Below are 25,134 nucleotides of genomic sequence, written 5' to 3' on the forward strand. Positions count from 1 at the left end.
TAGGCACAAAAGTGAGTTAGAAAGTGTCAAAGATTTCCTCTTGAGGGAGAAAGGTGTGGATGTAAGTGCTTACCTTTAGTTGCCCAGCTTGGAAAATGTAAGCTTCTAACCTCCCTGTGCTTTAATTTCCTCATCTGTAAAACAGAACAGAAACCACAGGCCTCAAAAGGTAGTAAATAAGGTTTCCAAAATATTCTGATATCTTTAAAAGAAAGGTCGAGTTCTAAATGCAAAACTCTTATGTCTGTTGTTCTTGTCTTGCTACTTCTTAAGGTCTGCAAACCCTGGGGAGGCAGCACAGAGCCACACTAAAGCCAAGGGAATCCTTCCCTATTGATCACAGTGGAAAACTTGTGTGCAAGAAGTTACAGACAGGGTGGCAGGCATCAGTTATTAAGGCACAGCAATAAAAACTTGGAGAGAAAGAACACTGATATAAACTATTGCAAGGCTAAATGCTAAGATCATGTGGTTTTTTCTTTTTTTTTTTTTTTTCTTCTTTAGAAGCAGCAGCAAACAGTTAAGTCCATTTTTCATACTTTCAGAAGAAATGTCCCCAAGGATGACCACCATACACATCTTCATCTGTAATTAATAAATGCTTGCAAGGACACTTTCCCACTCAACATATGAAATTATAGATGATCCCTTAATTCCCTAGACATTTGCAAGCCTTGTCTTGTCAGAATTGAATTTACTACAGCTGATTACCCTGAGAATGCACTGACCTTCTTAGCTCCTGCTGTGGTCTTTATTTTTTCCATGGCAGATAATATGGGGACCAGAAACTGGGGACTTAGTAGTAGGGATTATGTGATACTAATGAGACAAAGCTTATTGTTGATGTTAACTGTTATTACCACTAAAAAAAGTACACAACTCCAGACAGATGGACTTCACTTTGTTACACCAGGAGGGAGCAAATGCATTTTGACAGCAGCAGCATCTATTTAAAATCTGGATCACATCTGGTGCCTCTCTGAGGCAGACCATATCTGATCAATCAGAATTATGGCTCTTCAGTCTCCAGATGAGTTAGAAGAAATTCATTATCTGTTTTGAAGCCTGCTTCTCTTTCATCTATTAAAAATGAAATAAGATTCATTGTCACTGGATCCATTTAGCTACTGAAAGAAAAAAAAATGGACAGTAATTAAACTAACTAGCAGGCTCCACATCTGAAGACATGATTAATTCTTTGAAACACTGTGCATGTACATACTTGGCTCTCACTAGGCTTCAGTCTTAAACAGTTTCTTAGCTGACAAAACACTCTAAGACTGTATCTCAATATCCGGTTATTTGATGAAGTCTTGGGAACCCCCATGTGAATTTCTTCAGGCTCTGGCAGAGGTTGATATCTGCCATTCAGTCACATTTATCCCTTGAGTGGGCATGAAGCTTGGGAGATATCACCTTGGGGACAGTGATGTCCCCATGGTGCCCCCAAGGATGTTCTGGCCATCCTGTGTAACCCCTTCTAAACAAACAGTTTTGAATGCTGAAAACTGACGCTGAAATGCTGGGAAATCTTCCACACATAAGAGATCTGCTGAATTAATACATTCCAAAAGATGGTGACAGCCTTGGTTAATGAATGACTAAAAGTAGAATATAAAGGGATAAATCCTGCTCTCTGTCACTGTAATTTCTTTGTATGACTTTTCTGATTACAGAGGGATTTTCTTTCATATTACTGTTGATAATAACAAGGGTCACAGTCATGAGTTAGCCCCTGAAATTCTTGTTATTGCTTCCCCCTTTACCATGTGTTTTCTCTGGGGTCTGCAAGAGCATAGCTTAGAGAAAAGCTTTTTAAGAGCAATGGAGTTTTATTTCTTTCAGGTACCATTTTTAAAATAAAATATTGAAAAGATAAGGCATTTTATAGTTATCAAGCTTAGGGGTGGTAAAAGAACAAAATGATATTTGGGGGACAGGGAATGTCAGAGTTTAGGTTCAAAATTTTAACCTTTAAATAACAGGTTAAAATGCTCATCAACGATTGTGAAATATTTTTCAAAATTCATTGTATATTTGCTATTTTCACCTATTTTTGCGAATGAAACCCAGAGAAAACATGTCCCTGAGTGTCCCTATGTTCCTGAGTAGGGGTGAGTGCAGTGACCGTAACCTTTCAGCAGAGGATCAGGTGTGCAAAGGAGACCATGGCTGGCATTTCCTGTCAAACTAAGCTTAAATTTCTTCTGTAGCAGTGACGGCTCAAAAGCAAATGCTTTTGAATACTTATGGATCATGTCCAAATGGGTAAAAAGAAGGTTATAATAGCTGCCTCACCAAACTGCTAAACCACCCTCTAAATCAGGTGGGGCAGTTCCAAAACCATTTATCTGTCATGCACACAGTAATGTCATGGAAGCTTCACTCTGAACGACATATCAAAAATGTCCTTCCAGCAGTACTAACTGTTCTGGAATTTCTACAAATAGTGGATGACAATTTTCTAACCAAGAAGTAAAAGTTAGTGGTAATGAAGGTAGAAGTGATTATGTTTGATTCCTGTCCAAGACAGTTAAAAACACAAGGCATTTCAAGACAGCCGGTTTCACAAAGCTGTATCAAGTACAAGCCAGCTGTAAGGAAAGATTGAAGACTAAAATGCAATGACTGTTTTGTGTAGCTTATTTATTTTTTTTTACCTGGATGTAAAAAGAACTAAACAAGAACAACAAAAATAAACTAAATGTGTAAGCAAGAAAACATACTGACATGGTTCAAAAACAAACTAAGCTAGAAAGGGGTGATTACTAGTAAAGATGAATGGCTGGTTGGGTGGATGTTTAGAACATAGATGTTGTAAGCACTGAAAATACATTAAAATCTTGGAGCTATAGAAAACTACTAAAAAAAGCAAAGGGATACAGGATTACACATATGACCAAAGAAAAAGTAAGATGTCTGAGAGCATTAGAAACAATTGTAACCCTACCAATCCTATTAGCCCTTGAATACTAAGAACATATACACTAAGAACATCATGAATACTAAGAACATCAGAACAGTCAGTAATAATACAGAAAGTCCAAAGTGTTCAGCAAGTACATCCATTCTTTGTCTGGGAGAAAAACAGACATTGTATTCATCTCATAAGGAAAGGATGAACATTTTTGATTCTAGCCATAATCAACACTGATGTAAAACAGTGACTACTACAGTAACATGTTCATATGAGTACATCCAGATACCTTGCAGCAGGATTGCTAGAAGAGCAGGTTAGGAAGCTCTTCTGGAGGCTGATTTTAATCACTCATGTCCAGAAGTGGCAGAAATTTGAGAAAGCAAATATCATGGGGTTGTGTGGACATGGTAAAGGAGATGATCAAATAAGTATAAGTCTGTCAGCCTGACACTTACTGAGGGTAAGAATAACAGAAAATTTGATACAAGATTTAACTGCTAAAGAAATGTGTTTTTTTGTTGATGTTGGTTTTTTTTTTTTTTTGGGTTTTTTTTTTTTTTGTTTTGTTTGTTTGTTTTTTTTGCATTTATGGAAAACTGAGCTTCTAAAAGTTTCTATCCTTTTAATGGAATTTCAGGTTTGCTTGACAAAGGTCCTGAGTCCATAAATGCAGATTGTTTTCAAGCATAGTTGAGTGAAACCTCTCAGCAGTATCCATACCCAAAAACTTAATCATTGCAAAAGAGAGAGACAGACAGGACCGACTGCTTTCATTTGTTCTCATCTTCAGAAAGGATGCGGAATATTCAGCTTTATCCCCCAGAAAAATAAATATTTGTGGGTAGGAAAATGTGACACAAAATTCAGTCTTATGTTCCTTGAAATAAATATTTCTTATCAAACTTAGAAGGATGGAGGAGGTCCATTGGAGATTACTAGCTCTAATGTGTAAATTTTGAGTTAGCTGTGGTGATGCAGTAATGGGTTTTTGTCAGTATCGTATTTTAGGAGTGGTATAAAGCCTTGAAGCAGTGTGATCCAGAGCAGCTGCAGAAATCCATAGTTGATATGAGATACTCTTCTCCCCTCTATTTTTATGCACGCTTAGATAATTAAACTCCAAAATGAAGAAATAAAGCATCTGTGAAAAAGTATAAAAGAAACTGCCAACCTCATCTAATCTCTACTGAAGTCAGAAACAGCCATGAAGCATGGGCTCTGTAAATCACTGAAGCATATTTTTTCCCCAAATCTGTAATTTCTTCATTGAAATAAAGCACATTGGATTCCTTGAGGTGAAGAGACAAATTCTCGTTTTGTCCTGAACCTTCTGAAATACTTGGCACACACTTTCAGTTTCCAAACCATCACACTTGCTTTAAAATTGACCCTGTTTGGAGAAGTGAGGTTGAACTCACAGATCAGAACATGGGAATGTACAGGGGTATCCAAATTCTCACTGTGTTCAGTGGAAATGCAGTCAATGCCATCACTGAAATCTGATGTGCCCCTTGACTCTTTTTTTGAAGGAAGGAAAATGAGACCATTCTCCCAAATGCTGTGTGTCCCCTTCCAGCTTCAGCCAAGAAATAACAATGCTTCCAAATCGAGCTTGCAGGGGATGCAAATCCCTTGCACCATGACAGTCCTCCCCAAAAAGCCAGACCATAGCCACCTCTGTCTTGCAACACAGAGCTCAGAAATGACCAGCAGTTTTGCTCAGATCACACAAGCCTTAATCTTTGGTGGAAACCCCCAAAGCATGAACAGGGTGGGAAGGGCATGGGACAAGAACCAAAGGTGGGAATGCACATTTGCATCAGGTCTCTGACAACCAAGATATGCTGCCAAATGACTGTTTATAGTTACTCCACTATCACAACATGATTTGCAATATTCCAGAACATACACAAAACAGACTCCAAACCGAGGCTATACCCTGCAGCACCACCTCCAGTGCTAGAAATACTTTCCAAACCTGCTGCTTTCACACCCAAACCAATGTCTGTTTAATAAACACTGCAGGGAGAAAAAAAATACTGACCCTGGAGTTTCATCTGCAATTAGAGAGTACCTTCTGGTTTGTCAGCAGTCAGTTGTTTCTGTTTGAGGACTGTGAAGCACTTCAGGATGAGATGTGTTTCTTGGGTGTTCTCATTTGGGACAACATCACAATGTGGGTGAACAATAATTTTAAAAAGCAATCAGAAAACCTGATTTATGTGCTGAATTAGAAAAAACCTCATGGTGGAACTCAGACACAAGATTATCTTGTTCATACATACGGCATAAGCACATTTCCGTCCTACTTTGTGTTTGTATTTTTAGTGCTAATTACATTTAGTTAGACAAGACAAGGAGATTTTAAAGCGTGTTGATAGTCTTTTTGCTTTGCAAGCCATGCCAGTTGTCAATTATTAGCACCTCACAGTCTTCAGATCTTTACCTCTGACATTTTTCTTCAAAGCCTTTTATTTCAGATTCTTTGGATACTCCTCAGAGCCCTACCCAGTCCTCCTGCTTGAACGTCACTCGCTCACCTTCACATGTTGAGCATTAAGCCGCTTGTTGATTTACTTAACAATACTGCCTTGCAAGATCCCAAGATGCCTGTCATCACGATGTTTGGTAATGTAAGTACGCCCTAGAAGAAAAATGAAAGGTTTTGGTTTTGTTTTCCCCAATGAAATGTTGCATTCTTACTGAAAATTTTCTGCAAATAAACTTATTGAAACTAAAAGTCTAGCATTTTTATGACTTTCCAAAAAAAGCTACTAAACCTAAATATATCAAAGAAAGACCCTGAGCTAGAGCAAGAGTGCAACAAAACATTTTAGTCCCAATTCCTAAAAGCAAGTCAAAATTAAGGATCTTGGCAGGAGTCAAGGTTTCTCCAGCTGAATTTTGGTAACCTGAGAACTTTCATAAACCTGGCGCAAAGCCTTCACCAGCCAAATCATCCTATAAAAGAAGAGCCCCTTCCCCAGGGCCCTCCCTGCAGCTCTGTTTGCTATCAGCTGAGGACATGTCCTGCTCCGTCCCAGCCCTGCCGGGAGGTTCTCCACCTTTCCCAGCCAGCCAAGTCCACTTGTATCTCACACGCCGCCTGCCCGGGGCCATCCCCTTTTTGTGCATGTGCCCACTTGGCAGCCCCCCAGCCCCTTCCCCCTGCCCGCGTTCGTGTTACCGCTGTCTGCACACACACGGATCGCAGCCAGAGGACCGTGTTGGCACTTCAAATGCTCAACACCTGTTTTGAAGGTTAACAGATGGTGACAAGTATAATCACAGCCTCTGCTGAAGCTTTAGCCAGTCAATTCTGCTAGTATTTTTTGTAGTTTTTTTTTCTCCCCCCCCATACATACCCCATCACTGTGTAAGCCAGCTCTGCAGGCAGTTGCAACATGCTCCATTTTGTGAAGAAGGGCACCTTTTCTTTCTCCCCATCCTGGTGGCCAACAGCTCTTGATATTGTCCTTCACCGTGCCAAGCCACTGCACCACGATGCGGCTCCTTGGTGGATGCATGACATGAGGGTGCTCCAGCAGCTTTGGCCACCTGTTGGTCACGGTTACCACACAAGGCGAGGTTACTTCTGGAGCTCCATCCTCAGATTTCACCATCAAGGGCTCCGAGCTCCACGGCCAAGAGGAGTCACAAGCTGCCCTGGTCTTGGTTGCATGCTGCAGGCCAAGGATTTGAGCTGGGGTCACTGCGAGGGCAAGAGAGGGAGGGATGAGCCACAATGCTGGCTCATATATCCTCATCTAAATGTTCCTGCAACCAGAAAGTTCCTCCTAAGCTCAGTGCAGAGGGCTTTCATTTGTCTATGAAAGTGCTTTGACAGAGGTCTTCTCCCCAGGCAGCACAGGCAAATGTCTTGTGCAGGGAAGAGGACAGGGAAAGGGGCACCGTTTTGATTTCATTTTAGTCCAGAAAGTAGAGACCAAAGTGTCTCCTTCCCTCCCTGGGAGAAGGTCCTAAGACGCCTGCAGCACTATGAGCATTCAAAGTCCATCTCTGCTACAAACCCTCTTGACCCAAGCTAAACAGCATGGACACCGAAGGAGGGTCCTTTCTTTGGGGTGCTTAACACACACTGCAATTGTATCTCAAGGGTAGAAAGCCAATGTTGAGCCTGGTGGATGCAAACTGGATGGACAGGGAGAAAAAAGCCAGGTTGTTTATTCATAAAACAAAGACTGTCAACTTTTTAAAAAATACATTATTTTCTCCCCAGTTAAACTGAAAAGGCAGCAATAAATGCTAAGGGGTCATTAAGTCTGCTGCCCAAAATAAGGCAAACATAGCATCATTGGAAAGAGCTGTGACAAGATGACAGCTGGCAGATCTTGTCCACAGTGACATCCATTGCTCATCTCCACTGCAGCAGGCATCCATCCTCTATAGGGCCACATGAACTTGGTGGCCCCATCCCCATCCCACACTCAGCAGTTCACACTCAGATTCACAGTGATGAAGTTCTTTGTGGTGTAAAGTTGCAGGCTAGAAACTTGATTTGTGTTTATTTTATCCCAACATAAAGAAAAAAACACAGGCCTATCTCTTCTGGAGTGGGAAGAATGGACAGGACATATGTTTTTTCTTTTTGCTGTCTTCCCAGACATTTAGCAGGACCTGCAAATGAACACAACTCTCACAGGTTTGGGGAATGGAATAGCATTTCCTCTGTAAATTTCCAGCAAAATATCAATGGAATCCACAATTTCCCTGTGGACAGGAGGCTGACAGCAGCACAGTTTTCAGTGGGCTCCCTTACATGCTCTGAGATAAGAAAGTTCACAGACCTGTATGGCATCCATTTAAGGAGGTGGTCACCTCCTTTAAGGGAAAGACTGAGGAGCAGGTGAAGGTGGGACCAGCTTCTGTTCATCACAGAGTGGTCCTGTGGTGCCTCGAGGTCCTGGCTTTGGCAGATCAGCCCCATGGCTTCATCTGCTACCTGGCCCATGGGATGGCAGGGGGGTCACAGCACAAAGTCAATTTTTCCCCTGCAAGGAATAATGAAAATCAGAACCTGCTCCCTCAACAACAGCAACCCGATTCTGTTCCCTTAAACGCAACCACAACAAATAGCCACCATGCCGTGAAGTCTTATATTTATTACTTACTACATTTAAATGAAAGGTGAGCCCCTTGTGCTATTGCCAAATCCAAATGTTGATACACTTTGGAAAGGACCATATAAATTACTAAAAAAGAATAAAAAATTGTAATAAAAAAATCTAGGCTGCTGAACCAAAAGCACAAACTGAAGCACAGGAGGTTCCAGCTCAATATGATGGGGCACTTCTTCACTGTGAGGGTGACAGAGCACTGGGACAGGCTACCCAGAGAGGTTTTGGGGTCTCCTTCTTTGGAGATATCCCAAACCTGCCTGGAGGCCACTCTACACAATGCGCTTTAGGTGATCCTGCTCAGCAGGGGAGTTGGACTGGATGATCTTGAGAGGTCCCTTCCAACCTTGGCCATTCTGTGATTCTGTGTGGGACTGAGACTTCTCCATTGCTATAGAGCACTGGCACACAGAGGTTGTTGTGGATGCTAAGAAACCAAAACGACTCAGCAAAACAGCCCGCAGAAGCGAAAAGGTTATTTAAAGGGTGCTTGCCAGGGCTACGCGCTCGCAATGCTCTGTGTGGAGGCCAACAACCCTACCGCGGGGGGAGACGGTGCGAGGTGGGGAGGAAGGTGCCAAGTTCTCATCAGCCTGTTCCAGCCACAACACTGCTGCTAAATTTAAATGAAATCTGTTCCCGTCCATTCAGCCCGGTCACACCAGGTGACCTGAACCTGATACACGCTCCAGGACGCTATTTATTTATTTATTTATTTATGTGCAGCCTGTTCACCTGGAGACCACCCATCCCTCCAGAACGCCCCATGACTTCAGGGGCAGCTGGAGCACCCAGCCACTACTGCATGGGGAAGGCCAGATAAATGCACTAAAGTTGCTGAGGTGGTGCACTAAATGCCCCCAGGAAGAGCCAGGATTTGCACACTGTGTTGTGTTGGAACCAACTGTTCCCAAAGAGAGGCAAAATTCAAACTTTTTTTTTTTTTTTTCCCGAAAGAAGGCAAATCCTTTTCCTTTCCTGAGACAGGAGAAGAGGAGGAAGAGCCTGCTCAGAGCTCTAGCAAAGAGCAAAGAAACAGCCCATTGACTGATCCTGTGCTATTAAATTCAAACCAGTGATGCCACACAAGTTTTCCCCATGTTATATAATCAAACAAAACCAAAATTTCCATTCTTTTTCAACTGCACTAATGCTATTGAAATGGTGAGTAGTGAAGCACCAGAGAAGTTCATGCTGTAAAATAAGCACCTGGTATTTAGTTTTCGTACAAGCTTGGGTTCCCACACTGCATGGATTGGGGGCTATTATCTGTTTTGATATATGTCTTTTGTGATGTATTAGAAGCAGAGCTTTTAGAAGCCTGAGAAACAATATGTTTGCATAGTGCCTGCAACAAACACTAATAATTAAAACATTCTGCGGTATATTGCTAGTATGATACATAAAAGGCCAAAATGACAACCACACCATCAGCAAAAAAAAATCATAGGACATGTCCTCAGCAGAAGGAAGAGACAAAACACACCTATATTCCACACTGGCATCCAAAATTTTCCCATTTGTCAAAGCCAAAATATTGTCATGAGCACAGCATGTCTGAATGAAATCCAAGACGGGTGGGTGGGAAAATGCCAGACCTTTTATTTTTTCCTCAAAATTTTCTGAAAGGAAATAATAATTTAGTTTACAAAGCCTTTCTCATTGGAAAAAAAAATAAAAATCTATTGGGAAAAGGAAAAAAGGAAAAGGAAAAACCATCAACAACCAATTCAAGCTGTATATGATTCTGCCAAAGCAGTCTTTGTAATTACTACCCCAAGAGAGACCTGGGCTGTTACTTGAGTTCCCCAGCATTTATGTAATTAAATACATAACAACATGAAAGAATTTGTAATTTTTGCCATGGTCACTTGTGGCCTGGGCTGGAAGCTGTGGCCCAACTACCAGGACTTTCTTCCATCTGGCCTGTGACTGTTTTTTTCTTACGTAACCCTGTACGGACTGGATGTGGTCTCCAAATAAAGCCACGGCTGTGAGCACCCAATGCTTCTGTCTACACTATGTAGACAAATGTGCAGAAAAAAAAAAAAAAAAAAAAAAAACACTCTGAAAGCAGGACCCAACCTGTTCTGTACGTTGCCCTAGAAGGTTAGTGCTGAATCACTCTTTGTGAACATGCAAATGATTTAAAGCAGCTACATAAGGCACCTGACCTAAGCCTTCACCCCAGAATAATCTGGAAGAAGGCTCAGATTTCTGATTCAATATCTGTTTTTGCCATAGTGGATGAATGATTTCTGTCATACAGACTTGAGACAGCTCTGCCTATGATACCTTGTCAACAGGAAAGCAGAGAAAGGCAAATGCCTCTCAATCTTTCAATATTAGTCTTTCAATCCCTGTGTATGAAAATGGGGATGGGTTTCTGAGCTGTTGGCTTGAGCTTGAATGCCAGCGCTGCACCACATGCATTTGGGACACTAGATAAATAAAGCCACATACATCACTTATGTGTAATAGAAAACAGTGGACAACAGGAAAAACCTCACTTGACCTTAAGAAGGAGGTCAAATCTGTTTTATGAGCAGAGACCTGCTCCCTGGCACATGGCTGAAAGCACTCACACATTGCTATGTCATTCCCCATCACCAGCAAAGGTGCCTCCAGCCCTGGTAAGCTCTCAGCGAACAAGCTGGCCCTAGCACGAGGCAAAGAGAAGAGATCATCCTTTATCTCGACTCATCCCTACATAGCATATTGTGTCTTGAGCACCTGAGAACAACAGCATGGGAGACACCAGCCTTGTAGAGAGGTGGAGCATCTCCCTCGGTCCTCAGCCATGACTCTGCAGTTGGCAGTGCCAGGCCTGGCCCTAGTCACCCACCACAAGGACATCATGTAGACGTTCATTTTAAATATAGGGAGGTGATCCACTCCTCTGCCACTGTGCAGTTAACTGGTGCTTAGCCAATTAGATTGATCTGAGTGTCCTAAATGGGAGGTAGTCAGCATTTAAGTAGATCATTGACAAAAATAGAAAATTAGAAGGACCTGGGGAGCTATTTTGGTCTAACCTTTGACTGTAAATGGTGTGGCTGGTAACTGAGACCACTGGCACCATTACAAGTAAAAGCCCCATTTAAAGTAGGCAGATTAACTGGATCAAATAGGTTAGCTTCTGATTTTATGTCTTTATAAGTCTTTTCCTATGAGAAATGCTTGTAACAAGGTGTACGATACCTTATACCAAGGTCCCTTACAAAGGAAGCAATTAACCCCTATTATTCCCAAATACCTCCTCTCTTTCATGTCTAACTAACTGTTACTGTAAACCAATGTTTTCAGATGTGGTTTCTTGATTCAGAGCACCAATATCTATATATGAAAATGTGGCTTATATCCTGTAGCAATATCAGAAGACCTCAGTTTCCAGTTGATAAGATCACTGCACTAAACCTTATTTTGGAATGCAATATCCAGCCTCTAACCTCTGACTGATTTAAGATTTGCCTCCCACTATAACATTTGAGAAATTATTTTATTTTTATTTTTATTTATTTTCTTCCCAGTCAACACCTGTGAGAGGGAGGGAAGTACCATTATCTCTGTTTTACAGAGGATCACTGTTAGCAGAAACAAGTTAAGGTCAAGGTTATCTGAAATGTCTACAACCCAGACAGAAATAGTTCTTCTGGGTCCTACTGGGGCTTTAACCACACACTGAAAAAGGTAAGAAAGTTGGTCAAAATTGCTCTTGGAAGCCAAACTTCCCCTGATAGTAGAAGAACACTTAATCTTGCAAAAAGCATCACAAATCCCAGTGGATGAAAGCTGAAATAAAGCACTGAAATAGACTGTATTTTTCTGAACTGTCAGGATAACTAATCTTACCATCATCTGCCAAAGATAGGGTGGAATCCCCATCACTGTGAGTACTTCAGTCGAGAGTGGATGCCTTTTTCAAGCTCATTTGGAAGCTATGAGCTCAATGTGAAATGATATCTCATGGTCTGAATTATGTAGGAGGTTAGACTGAAAGATCATCATAATCCCTTCTAGCCTTAAAGTCTATGACAGATTAGTGTCTTTCATATGGGTAGTTCTTGCTTTCAGCAAATGCTAAATTATTTCAGCATTTAAGTGTTTTGCTGCTGGCTCTGATAGAATTCAGTGTTTCTACCATGCTGCCTTCTAGCTCTTTATCTTCAAGAGAATGCCCTGCTGGTAAGGGCTGACATGAGCTTTGTTTTCCAGTCATCATTTTATTATAACAAGCACTGGATCCAAAAATGGACTGACAACCCAAGATAAGACGGTGGCAGAATATCAATTTACAACCTCCTTCTCAAGATAGGCACATCCCAGAAACACCAACCGAACACATAGATGAAATGCTTGAAAAGCACTTCCGGAGCTGTTTGGCTCATGTTGTTCCAACATGCCAAGAATAATCAAGAATACCTGTCTGGCAAATTTCCAGACTATATTTAGGATGCTAGAACTGGGCTTTAACAGATGACACCTCCTAATACATCACCTTGGACTGATGTCCCTTGAGGAGAAACCTGCTATTAGAGTCCACCCTAATTTTAAAGTCATGGAATAATTTAGGTTGGAAGGGACCTCTGGAGACCCCTACTCCAGCCTCTGCTCAAAATGGGGTCAACTTCAGAGCTGTCTGCTCCACTTTTGAATACCATCAAGGATGGAGAATCCCCACACTCAAACTAATTGAATAAGAGCAATAAATAATGGAGCCATATGGAGTATACACATTCTGACATATATAATAGAGGAAGTTTCTGAAGAGTCCCCCAAGAACTTGTGCTGTATGTTTATCAGTTCAGTGCGATCACAGTGATATGGAAAAGGGATTAACAATGAAATGACCAGCTGCTAAAAGTTATCCAAGATTTTCAGATCTAAGCCTGAATGTGAATAATCGTGGGAAGATCTTATGACACTGAGTGACCAGGCAATGAAACCACCGGTAAAATTCAGTGTCAATAAACACAGGTTAATGTATGTGGGAGAATTCATCCTAGCCATACACAGGAAAAGGATTAGAGTAATTGTGAGTAATTGTCTGAAAATTCCAGTTCAGTTGTTTTGAAAAAGAGAGTGATAGGAATTATCGGAGAAGGGCAGAGAACAAAATAAAATCTATTGCACACACCAAAGTTGTGGAGACTGTAGACAGTCTGGATCCATTGTTCTTAATAAGGAGATAGCAAAACAACAAAATGTAGCATGAAGAAACCTGGAATGGCATCTACATGCCAAGTGACTGAATCAACTTTCCAGCTTTAAAAAAGCTGATAGAGGGATGGGGCCCTGAATGCAGTGGCACTAGAAAGGAGCTGCTCTATCTGCATATTTAATTTCCTCCAGCCCTGACTTAGGTTCTTTGCAAAAAGCTTGATTACTCACAATTTATAGCAGTGTACCCAGATGTCACACTTAAGATGTGCAGAGGACAGGGTAATTAGCAGCCTGAGATCCTTCAGGTATTTCATTCCGAGATGGCCAAATTAGACATATATGACAAGATCTACCAGAAACCCAACCTTTTAGTCTTCAGAGGTAGACTGAAAGAAGGAAAGAAAGCCAGAGACAGACCTCTGATTCACAGGTGCTCGGGTACGATAAGAATAAACGAGAAATGGCTCAAAACAAGCTGCGCCTTTCACACCTGTAGACCCCATAATGGGACAGTAACAACCACCTATTCTTTGAGTGGCATCAGGAACAGCAGGGATTCCAGTTTAATGCCATTACTGTTTGCTTATAAATAGTATCAGTGGGTGGAAACTCCCATTTTGTATTGGAACAAACCATTCTACAAGTCTCCAGTTTCTCCAGAAATATCAGCATCAGGGGATGCAACATGGTCAGTAGCTCAAGGGACAAAGTCTGGGCATCAAGAGCAGAAGATATGTAAATTATATTGCATGTGTCAAATTGGGGCTGGTGTACAAAATCTGGCTCATCTGTTACTGTTCCCAGGCAATGAGTCCTGTGAAATAAAAGTCTGCTCCTCTGACTGAAAAGAGCTTTCTCCAGGTCGCATCCACACGTGGCTGTAAGAGGCAGGGACCTGCCAGAGGCTTCTGTGATAGATGAACAAATGTATTTTCAGTCAATAGAAGACAGTACTTTCTAGAGAGACTTTCATGCAAAGTGCTAAATATACTGAAAGATTTATGATGTGGGACATTCAAAACTAGGATGCCAAAACAGTTAAGTTGGTAGTTCCTACCCATACTCAAGCCCAACTTTTCAGTATGTATAGACCCTTGACCATAGAGCTCTTAGTCTGATAAGCATCAACAAAATGGATTTGGGCTTCTTCTGGTATAATTATTTTTTAAGTCACAAATTGGTGCTTCCATGTGCTAGTATGTTGACTTCTGCATCTTACAGAGTACTAAAACACTGATATTCACAATAATGAGTCCTGCAAAACCAAGCAAGTTCTGAAATAATGCTAAAAACATGCTGCTTTTGAGTCTCAGTGGTGCCTGACAGGTTTCAGAAACTAAAACTCAACCACACAAAGCTTTGCAAACAGAGAGTGACAGGAAAGTTGGCCAGCACCCAAGCCCATCCTGACAGGGGAAACTGGCACAGCTGTTTCTGAAAACACCTACTCAGTTCACCCATGCACCAAGCAGTTTTACAAGTTAGTCATTAACCACCTCGCCCCCACTGAGGCACACATGGGCTATAATAACTTAGCGGTGTGGCTGTCTTCAGCTGAGTGCTTTGTAGGCATGTAATGGATCTAAACCCTCACGCATCTCTTTTGGGGTCTTGGAGAGCTGTGGTAAGAAGGAGCTTTGGAAAGAAACTCCCATGCGGTTTTCTGTGGTACTTCAGCTGCCAAAGAGGTGTCAGGATCCTCTGTTGGTACGACCCCAAGTGACAAAGATGAGTTACAAAAAGTCAGCTGAGGCATTACAATACCTGAAAATAGCTGCCAGGAGCTGCATTGCACAGTAGTGCTCACTGGCAGCAGCTCACCCAGGATGTGAGAAACCAGAGCTCCTTCTCCACCTAGAAAAGATTCAACTCCCCATATCACAGGAAGGTGACTTAAGCAGAGGGGCACTGTTGCTACTGGGTCAAAGGCATGTCCTGTTGAGGTTGGCCCAACAGGTAGCCACAAAAGACTCATGGAGCTAGAAATAAGTCAAGTGGAGAGGAATAAGACCTGGAAATGTGGGCATTCAGCAGAGACCTGTCTCCTACTTCTTACTCCAGCTGAGTATCCTTATGACTAGGCCATGCCTCCTGTCTGCAGGACAAACTGCCTGCTAAGCCATCCATATTCGCAGTGGCAGGTTACTTCTTGAAGGGACAGGAACAGACCATGCAGAAAAGGACCAGTGCTTTTCTTCCATTTTGAAGAGATTTGCTTCAAGAGAGCAGCTTCCTGCTGTGGAGCCCCTTGCCCATCACCCCCCAGAGCAGGACAAGCCTCGCTAGCACAAGGGAGGATTTCCTGAACACCTTCTGGCACTCGGGGAGGCTGCCAGCAAGCACAGGGGTGCTGCAGCAAAAAGCTGGAGAGAACATTTGATAAACAAAAGGTTTCCCTCCCCTTTGTCACAGTGATATTACGGAAGGAAACCAAAAACAAAAATTGTCACAGGGCTGAGATAACGCCCTGCATGTTGTCTAACCCCCCGGCAGGGCTCCCTCTGCTCTTTTGTGCTGAAAGGCCTGGGAAAGAACACCCTCCAGCCGCAGAACCCAAAGTCCTTGTCATCTATAGACCCCCACCTCCCACCCCTAAATAATTTCTGCGGGTCTTGCTGTGGAAAGGTCCACAGCTGCCCTCTCCCAGGCAGCAGCTGTGGTCGCGCCTACTTTCTTTCCTGTCCTGTGCAAAGCCTTTTTTTGCAAGCCCAGCGCTGCAGGCAGGGAACAGGCCCGGTAGGTGGCATTTCCTCAGCTGCACACAGGATCTGGCCACGGCCATCCTGCGCTGCGAGCAGCAGGCCTCGCTGAGGACTGCCACGCTCTTGAAGTACATTGCTTTCTTTCCATCTGGCAGCTCTCTTGTGCAACAAATCAAGCGAGGCATTGTTAGCTTTAAGACAAAAGGGGAGGGGAAGAACAAAAGATCAGAGCAGAACTGATTTCTGTCTTGTCGTCCTCCCCGTGGGGCTCTTTCCTGTTTATGAGAAGTTTGCTGAGGGCTACAGATGAGCCTCAAGTCCAACCTCTGCTCCAGACAGCCTCGAGCACCAGAGAGAAGGAAATGACTCTGAACTTGGCAGCACGAGGCCTGTCTTTGCCTGCACGTCCTGCCCCTCTCTTGAGAGCAGACAGCAGACCCTCTCGGAGGAGGCGTGCAGAGCATTGCTTTTTTGTCTCAGCCCTCAAACTGAAGGCAGACTGAAACTGTGGTGCCTAAGAGGATGCAGGGAACCCACCGGCCTGGCGGAGTCAAGGATGTTGTGGTGTCAGCAGCACGTCTAGAAATGAGGCCGCTCTGCAGCACCATCACCTAGCGCTGTGTGGTGACGAGCTGCCCCGCACGGCAGTAACCACGCGAGGCGTTTCTTGCACAAGTGACTCAAAAGGAACAAGGAGCTTGCACCTCCAGGCTGCTGAGCGTGCTTGCTGTGTTCACGTGTGAACAGTTTTGGCCTACAAAAACTAGACGTGCTGCCAAATAGTCATGGGAAGGCTCTCCCAGATTTGCAAGGAGGTGGCATTTGCTGTGGCATTGACAGAGTCCTTGTTCCCACAATAGAGGCAAATATGTAGGGTCCTGGTTTGGGATCTTTCTGAATTAGAATTGGTTTGAAAACCAAGCACAACTGCAGTGCAGAGTGGACTGTACAGAAGCTCTGTCTTTCAGGAGCTTGGGTACACACCAAGTCTGCCAAGAGGACCACATGTTGACTAAACCATTTAAATGTGGTGTCTCCCCATTTTCCCCTCCAAGCCTCCAGGCCTTCAGGCAACTCTGTTTCCCTGGTTCAGCACAGAGCCTGCTGGCCCACCTGGCCACCAAGATCCACAACCTGGCCCTGAAGGACTGTCACCCTGCCTGGCACCCTTCTGTTCAAAATAACCAGCTAAAACATGCCCATTGCCATGCCCTGCAAAAGTTTTTCTGAGGGGTAAAGGTGAACATAAAAACCATCCCCATGGTACAACAAGGAGAGCATCTGTGAGCAAGCATGGCTCAAAGGCACTCCTTTGACCAGAAAGACATTTTCCTCCTGAACTGTTAGCCCTACAAATGCAAGCTGTGGTCTGAGCCCCCCTCAGAGGTCCTGCATGAGCACCTGGTCTATGTGTGGTGCTGCTTCAGCTGCAGCAGGCTGTAGTCCTCCAGCACCCTGTAATGTCTGCTGGCACCGGGACACCCCGGCTGTCAGGGCAGAAAGGAGACAGCTCAGCTTTCCAGTTCCAGATGAGTCTCCAACGTTGGCAGTAAACAAGCCACAGCAAATAGGGCACAAGTGACCACAAAGACAGTAAAGTGACAGAGGGCTGGAGTATTTTGCAAGTCAGGGGTGATTTGAGTGGAGTTGGCTCTGAGTTTGCATGGGGGCAGGGCACAAAAGCCCTGCTGGTTCAAACGAAGCATGTCCTACAAGCTAAGAGAAGGAACTGGAGGAGAAGGAATTGGGGGCTGCATGCCCAAAGGGTCTTGCAAAGGTAGGACCTGGTTTGTACAGCCAGTATAAGGAGGTGCTACTCAAAAGAGGTCAGTTCTAGCTGCGTCATGTAAAAGATGTCCTTCCCTTTGCTGTTTTTCAGACTGATTAATTCCTCATTTTAATTAACAGCTTCCCCAGCTGGAGGGGTCCTAGCCTTGCAGGGCTCTTCCCTCCTGCAGCCTTGCTTGGCGGAGGTTTCTCAGGATCTCCCTGTAGCCAGGACCTTCTCCGGCTGGTGGAGCAGCATCCAAAGCAGCCGCGTGCAGGGGCCTCCTCACCCCAGGAGGTGAAGCTGTCAGCCACAGAAAGGCTGTTGTTCTCCAAGGCAAAGCCCATAAGTGTCCCCCCCAAGAGCAGACCCGTGCCAAAGGACACGCTTGAGCCGGGGTGACACGTCCCACCCGGGCAGTGGCCTGTACCCCTGCCAGTGCACTGCAGGTGGCCACAGCAACTGCAAGCTGTCCTGAAACTGGAGCCTTTACGACTTGTTAGATAACAGATATGGTCCATTAGTTTGGCAGGCCGACAGGCCCCAGTGCCAAAAAGCCCATCTCTACTCAAAAGGGACACTGTTAATGGTAACTCAAGAGGATGCAACAGAAGAAAATAAACAACAGTTGAGGCAGTTGGTATAATTGGCCAGCAGATGAAAATAAATTTATGCCAGCTTGTGAATACGGCTGCTGAGCATGATTCAGTGTGTAAATTGTGTGGCGCAGAAATAAAATTAAGTGAGAGACAAAAGCCAGGCTGCCTCTCAGAGGATATCACAGCCCCAGACACCCAGCTTTTCCCATTTACGCCCATTTCACTCATGCGTCCCCTGATGTCACCAACGTGTGGTTTTCCCAGCCAGCCATAATGCATTTCAGGAGAGACATATGCTTGAGCCAGTGCTTAGACAAACACCAAAATGCCCCAAAACCCAAGCAGAATTTTTTTAAAAAAAAAAAAAAAAGAACATATCCACAGAAAATCCCAACCATTTCAAGTGCTCTTTGAGCACCACACATGAATAACAAAGACGGCGCCTGCCATTTATTCCTTTGTGGATCACTTTTAAGATCAGCTTTTGTTCTGTACTTTTTAGAGCAGCTCAAGTCCAATGGACAAAAATTCCATTCCCAGGAGCACACAAGAAAGAACCATGAGTCCTGGGCTACACATTTCACCTTTACTTTTTTATTCTGTGCTATAAATATTCAGTGTGGTCTTAGCACACTGAGCCAGCATCTTCCTTTATGCAGCTGCGATGACAGCTTGGAAATTGTGATTCTATGAGGAGAAAAGCAGGATGGAGGCTATAGCTGAAGTGAACCATCTAGAGAAAAAGTAAGACCTCAGCCAGGCTAGATGGGAACCTACTGAATGTGAACATAACCTGTGCTTTGCAGATGCTGCATCTGGATCTTACAGGCAGCAGAGGAGAAAATCTCTCTCCTTTTCCTATCCTGACCTGGATACGTATAAAACAATTTAGACACCTACTCATCTCCTAGTTTAGCTGCAAACTGCATGCTCTCATCTCTGCAAAGCACAGACCTACCTTTGCAGGAAAGCTCCAGTTCTTGCTCACACAAAGGTGGTTTCAAAGGCAGAGGAGCCCCAATGCTCGTGTTCTCTCACACCTTCACAAGGATGTCCTGGTTTGTTGCTGGCTCAAACCCTTCCTTCACAGAGGGCTGAGGGTCTCCTTCCTACAGAAAGAGCACAGAAACATCAACAAGCTACCAGCAAGATCTGGCTTTCATGCTTTTTTTTTTCCTCAAACTGATGGGCTGTTTGTTTCCCTCTCAAATCCTGATTTGTATCACTCTGTGTTTTTCAAGAAACAGTCAGCTAAGTCACAATGAAAAGCAGCAAGGTCACTATAAACTCTGCAGAAGATGTTATCACTGCAGTCCTAAAATTCTCTCTGTCTTTGCTTTGACTGCCTTGTTTTCTTGAGCCATATGGAAAGACGCTCCCACTGCTTCTCAGCAAAATATAGATGTGAGAAATCTCAAGGGGTATGTCTCAGATAACAAAGACACCAGAATTTCCTTGACAATTATAAATCTAAGAATTATAATTTTTTCCTTTTTTTTTTTTTTTTTTAATTATAGAAGAAATATTTGGGCCAGATTTTCAAGGATTAGTTAAAATCCCATTTAGGCACAGCAAATGAATGGCCCGTTTTTTCCCCAGAACTTGGAGGCGGAGTGCTGAACTCTTTGAAGAAATGAGGTCATGACAGTCACACGGGGAGCTGCTGAAGGCAGAGGCCTTCTACCAAACCTTGCCCCAAACAGCTTCCTCTTCCTGCAGCATCACTTTTCTGTAAAGCTTCCAACAGAGTTTGGGAAATAGCATCAGGCTGGTAGCATCAGACAGCTGGAGGAGGTAGGCACCACTGAAGCTAGTGTTGTTTGGCATGGCTGGCATATTTAAGTAAATATATTTTCATGCTATGATAGGGTGCATGGATTCACTGAAACTGAGGCCAAGAAGATCCATAGAGGTCATCTAGTCTGGCCTGTCATGGCCAGTACAGAAACTATTTCCTAGTTTGTTTGAATATGACAAATGCAACCATAGTGTGACCACAATGTCTCCTAGGCATAAGGCGTTGTAGGGTAAGGTTAAATAATTAATCATGAATTATGCTTTTTCCAATTTTAAACCACACCATTCCTGTAGGAAAGTTGTTTGTGGCCCCAAGTGGTTGTACACAGACACACGGACATGCTCACTGCTGTGTTATGTCTAACGGTGAGAAAACTCCAACGCATATCTCTGTACCTGCAAAGCCATTCATCCAAAGTCCTCCAACTGCCTTGCAAATATTAATTGATGACTTGCATGCCAGGGGCGTAGGTAAATATCAACTCCCCTGTTTTATGGGCAGGTCAACTGTTGCATAATGACAGTTGATTTCATTCAGAAACTAAAACTAAAAGGTCATATGGTCGTTTTCTGTTTTAAGCAGTGTATCCCATTCCCTGCGTTGTGTAATGTTACTTCACGTTATGCAACAAATTTTCCCAGTATTTAACATGTTTCTATCCTAAATTCTGCTGGCTTCTGCGATTGTCTGTTCTGCAACCACAGATAAGTATTCTGCTTATCTATTGGAAACCTCCCTTATCTGCAGGCTTTCATCATATTTTGAGGTCCTCCATAGCTCCCATCCCTACAGAGCTCCATCAAGCCCCAAACACAGGCTCTGATTGGGACTGTTTGGATGCAAACCTCAAGACTTCATCACTAGGACAAGCTGTGAACCAGACAGTCAGACTTTTAATGACTGTCCAGACACATCTGAAATCCTGTATTAAGCCCAGGTGGCAGGCATGTCTGCCCAGGTAACAGCTGGCAAGCCTAAGCCATCACTTGAGGTTCATTTTCAGCATTTGACACACAACATCCTCCACTATTTGGAGATGCACCACTGATTTTTAATTCATCAGATCCTCCTGGGGCAGTTAAATCACACCTTGGACAGCGTGAGAGAAAAGGTGTGATCTCAGGACAGCCTGTTACTGGAGAGTGACACAACAGCTGTGCCACATATCTCAGCTGTGGGACAACTTCTGCTCTTATTTTTGGGACCTTCTGCTGCTGCTTCATTATTAAAGCATGCAACGCCACCCAGATTTAGCATTACTGCCTTGTTTGCACCACAGGTAGTTCCAAATTTCCTATCTCCAAGTTCATCTTCTGTTTGCCTTTCTCTTGTTGGCCAAACTTGTGGTAGAGCTCTGCTTGGGATGACAACACCGAGTTACAAAGGCTGGGTAGATAAGGAGCAGGAGTGTTTATCTAATGGATAGAAATTCAATGTCAAGATATCAAAGTCAAGCAGAAGAAGTGATTTTTTTACCACTTCTTTTTAACACCTCACCCCTCCCCCCCTTTTATTTTTATTTTTTTATATTTAGAAACATGATGAAACAAGAGTGTTATTTTTGTCACAACTACAACAAAGCTGGTAAGAAGTGGTGCTAGGGGCTGTTAACTTGACTCTCGTACCTCTGCTCCTGTGTCCCATGGAGTGTTTGTTCCCCAGTGTCCTGAGGAAATAAACCAGCTTTGACAGGGCTGTGACAAAACATACAGCCCAGGAAGATCACCATGAGAGGAGCCAGAAGCAACTTTTGGCAGCAGCCCGAGGAGCGCAATGGTCAGCCAGAATCCAACCATCCACCTGGTCCTGTGTCTCATTTCTCTTGGACGTGGGACAGGACAGCCCTCACATTGCCTCTGCCCCCACACTGCACAAGCAGGAGAGAGCCTTTCCAGTAACAAGACGAGATACCTTGCAATCTTTAAAAACACATCATCTTACTGTTTGTTGTGGAAGTACCATGCTTGTCCCACCACAATGGCAATGTGACCCATATCCATGGCATTTTGACCCATATCTACCAACCTGCTGCTTGTTGCTAAAATATCATCTTCTGGGCAGGTTACCTTGAGCTTCAAATTGTCTCCTCTTCCATCCATCTCTCCCAGATCTCCTTCCTAACCCAGGGATGTTTTAGGACTTGAAAAAGGAATGACCACAGCTCAGTATGGGCTAGAAAGATGAAGAGCAAACACTGCTTACCAAAGGTACCCTCCACCCTAGTCAACAGCAGCTGAAGTTAAACAGCATCTTCCAGGTTCCTAAAAGGATTGTTTTACCCTTAGATGGGCTCTTTAACTTGTTTTCTTTCTCTTTTTGCAGCACAGAAGGGGAAACACTAGCCTTGCTGACTGAGAACTTTGTTTGGTGGAGTGAAACCCAGCAATGCTGAGGAGGAACATAAGCTCGAGAAGGAACCGTGTTCAAACGAACGCCCTATTGTGAGACAAGTTTTTCTTTCAGCAACGAATCAACATAATAATCCATCTGTAACATTAGATGCGTCTGTCTGTAGCACAGCAAAGGGCCATCTGCCCATCTGCATATACGTTCAGAACGCTGCTGGGCCAACCACGCCAGTCTCTTAATGAAAGCTGCTCAGCAATTAGCCCTTAAGTGAAATCATGCCCGTGCGCCTCTGAGCCCTTGTTTGTCCTTCCCACTCCAGCGCAACAAGTGTCCCTAACTTTTTGTTTGTTTGTTTGTTTTTATTCCGGCAATTTCTTTCCAGAGCAGGTGGGGAGGGGCGAGCGTGGTTTGATTCCTGCGACAGCAGGAGCCAAGCGGAGCTGTTATCGACATATGTCCGGTGTGAGCCGCGCCGCCGCGAATTAGGGGGGCAAACTGCTCGTCGCTTCCAAAATACCCACCTGCTCGGGGGCCAGGCTGCAGCAAAGCCATCCACTGCCCGGCTCCATCTGTCCGACAAACAGGCTGTGGATTTGCTGAGAGCTGAATCGTTTTGCCTCTATTTACTCCCCTTTCTTTCCCTCTCCTCTCCCCCCCTCTCTTCTAATTGGAGCTCGCTTGAAAGGTGCAGACACCCACAAAAACAACGCAGCACAATGAGGCTGGCGTTCGTTAAACTGCTTCAACCGAAATCTGTGCCCAGCTCTGCCCTGGGCTTCCTCAGAGGTTTCAGGGTTTGTCCTAAGGGTTAGATGGAGCACAGGACACCAGCATTGCCCCCAGGGTGGGAATCAGACCCCAGAGCAAAGCGTAACAACACCGTAGAAATTGTGTGCGTTGGCATCACAGTGTCCAGGTAGAAGTCATCAGGGAATGCAGCTTCTTGGAGGATGTCTGCCCTTGCCATCCACAGCCCAGAGTCATCCCAGCAGTCCTGTCATTGGAAAAAGAAGGCTATTTCTATTCCTGCTGCAAGAAAATGATAGCCAGGAGGCTGAGTTGCTCCCAGTCTGGAAAGCACAGACTGCTGCATGGTGTCTAGGCCAGGACATGTTATGGTCATCATTAATTTTCATCTAGTTGCTTAACCTCATTAGGGAAACACTGGATTCCTGCTCTAAGCAGACCTCCCATTTAACGTCCAAAGGTGAGGAAGAAAAAAAAAAAAAAAAAGCCAACTAATGGAGATTCTAAATACATTTTTACTGAAAACATTGAATAACTTCTACCAGACCGCAAAGACATCCTAGGAAGGTGCAGTATTTTCCTACTAGCCTGGACTATCCTTGTAGGAATCGGTTACGCACTTAGGCCAGTTACTTGCAAAAGGCATTAAAATTAGACAGTAAGAGCTATTTGCAAGAATTAACATCAGAAGAAGCACTGACTCTCCAGTGATACAGCGACAAGTGGAGGATGAGTGTCCAAACACACGAGAAGTCGAAGAACAGCTCGCTTTTCCAGGAAAAGCCCTGCAGAGACCTGGGCTTTGCTTTCTGCGGTCGCTCCCCAGCAGCAGCTCCAGGGAGTAGATGGCAGAGGGCCGAGAGGATCTGAAAGATGCATTGGGTTACTCGAGCATTTAGGATGGGGAGAAGATGGGGGAATAACACCTACTGCACACCCATAAATGTCATCATGTGCCACCAGTACCGCTGCCAAATGCAGTAAATTCCTTCATGGTTTACACGGCTCAAACCTGGTTCTACGTTTGAAAGAACAGCTCTCTTTCATTCATTTCATCCACAATCTGCTGTTTTCCTTAGGCTTTGGAATCCCATCCACCAAGCAGCCTGCCCAAGACCACCTCCCTCCCCACAAACATCTCACCACAAGCACAGCCCCCTATAAACCCTCGCTGCCACCCACACCCCCTTTCTCGTCTCTCCCACCTCCCCAAACAGCACAGCCAAACACTCGAGCCCAACAATTCACCCGAGTGCTAGCAGCTCAAGGTTTGCAGGGTGAATTTCAACACCTCCCGAAGCCCCAGCCCCAGCTCTCAGCCTTCAAACAGGTGACTTGCCAGCTGTATTTTTCCAGCCCTGCTCCCTCCCACCTCTGCCCCAAAGAAGGGGCTGCTTTTGCCGTGGGCTTCAAAGCGCAGTGCTGCTGTTTGGAAATGCTAAGGATGCAATGCTGTTTGGAAATGATAAGAAACTCAACCGACGTCCCAGCAGCGACTGGCGGGGAGCCAGCAAGCCTGCGGCAGGGCCAGAGCCTGGAGGACACAGCTGCAGGGAGAGCATTGCTATCGGGGAGCTGCAGGCTGCTCCAGCTCCTCCTGGCCCCTTGGCTTGTGGCGGTCACTCCTGCTGCCATCCTGCTTCTCACCTTTGCTGAGAAAGCTCTGGGAGCAGACAGGAGAGTGAAAGGCCTGTGGGGCACCCCCAAGGGGTTTTGTGGGGTGTAGGAGCTTTGGGGAAGTATTGTAGGCTCACCTGCTGCAGGCTGAGCACGGATCTGCTCCCCTCACCCAGGCAGCTCTCCTGCTTTTAGCGTGGGGCAGGATGCTGAGCCGGCATCTCAGTGCGAGGCAGCGATGGAAACACCATCATTGCAATGAAGAGATGAAGGCTAGATGGAGGAGGAGGACGGGACGGTGTTCAGGGGGAGGTGTTCAGATGGCTTTACAAA

The 25,134-nt window shown here is 44.4% G+C and overlaps 1 long non-coding RNA gene across 1 annotated transcript; it reads right to left on the reverse strand.

The window, feature by feature from the left end:
- Nucleotides 1-603: 603 nt before the first annotated feature.
- Nucleotides 604-21,490, reverse strand: LOC137855498 (uncharacterized). The gene is made up of 3 exons (XR_011095766.1): nucleotides 19,249-21,490; nucleotides 6,286-6,632; nucleotides 604-5,564 (listed from the first exon to the last, which is right to left on the reverse strand). It is a non-coding gene; the product is annotated as an uncharacterized lncRNA (long non-coding RNA).
- Nucleotides 21,491-25,134: the final 3,644 nt, after the last annotated feature.

This window comes from Anas acuta, chromosome 4 (assembly GCF_963932015.1).
Source record: "Anas acuta chromosome 4, bAnaAcu1.1, whole genome shotgun sequence".
Taxonomy (NCBI): Eukaryota; Metazoa; Chordata; class Aves; order Anseriformes; family Anatidae; genus Anas; species Anas acuta.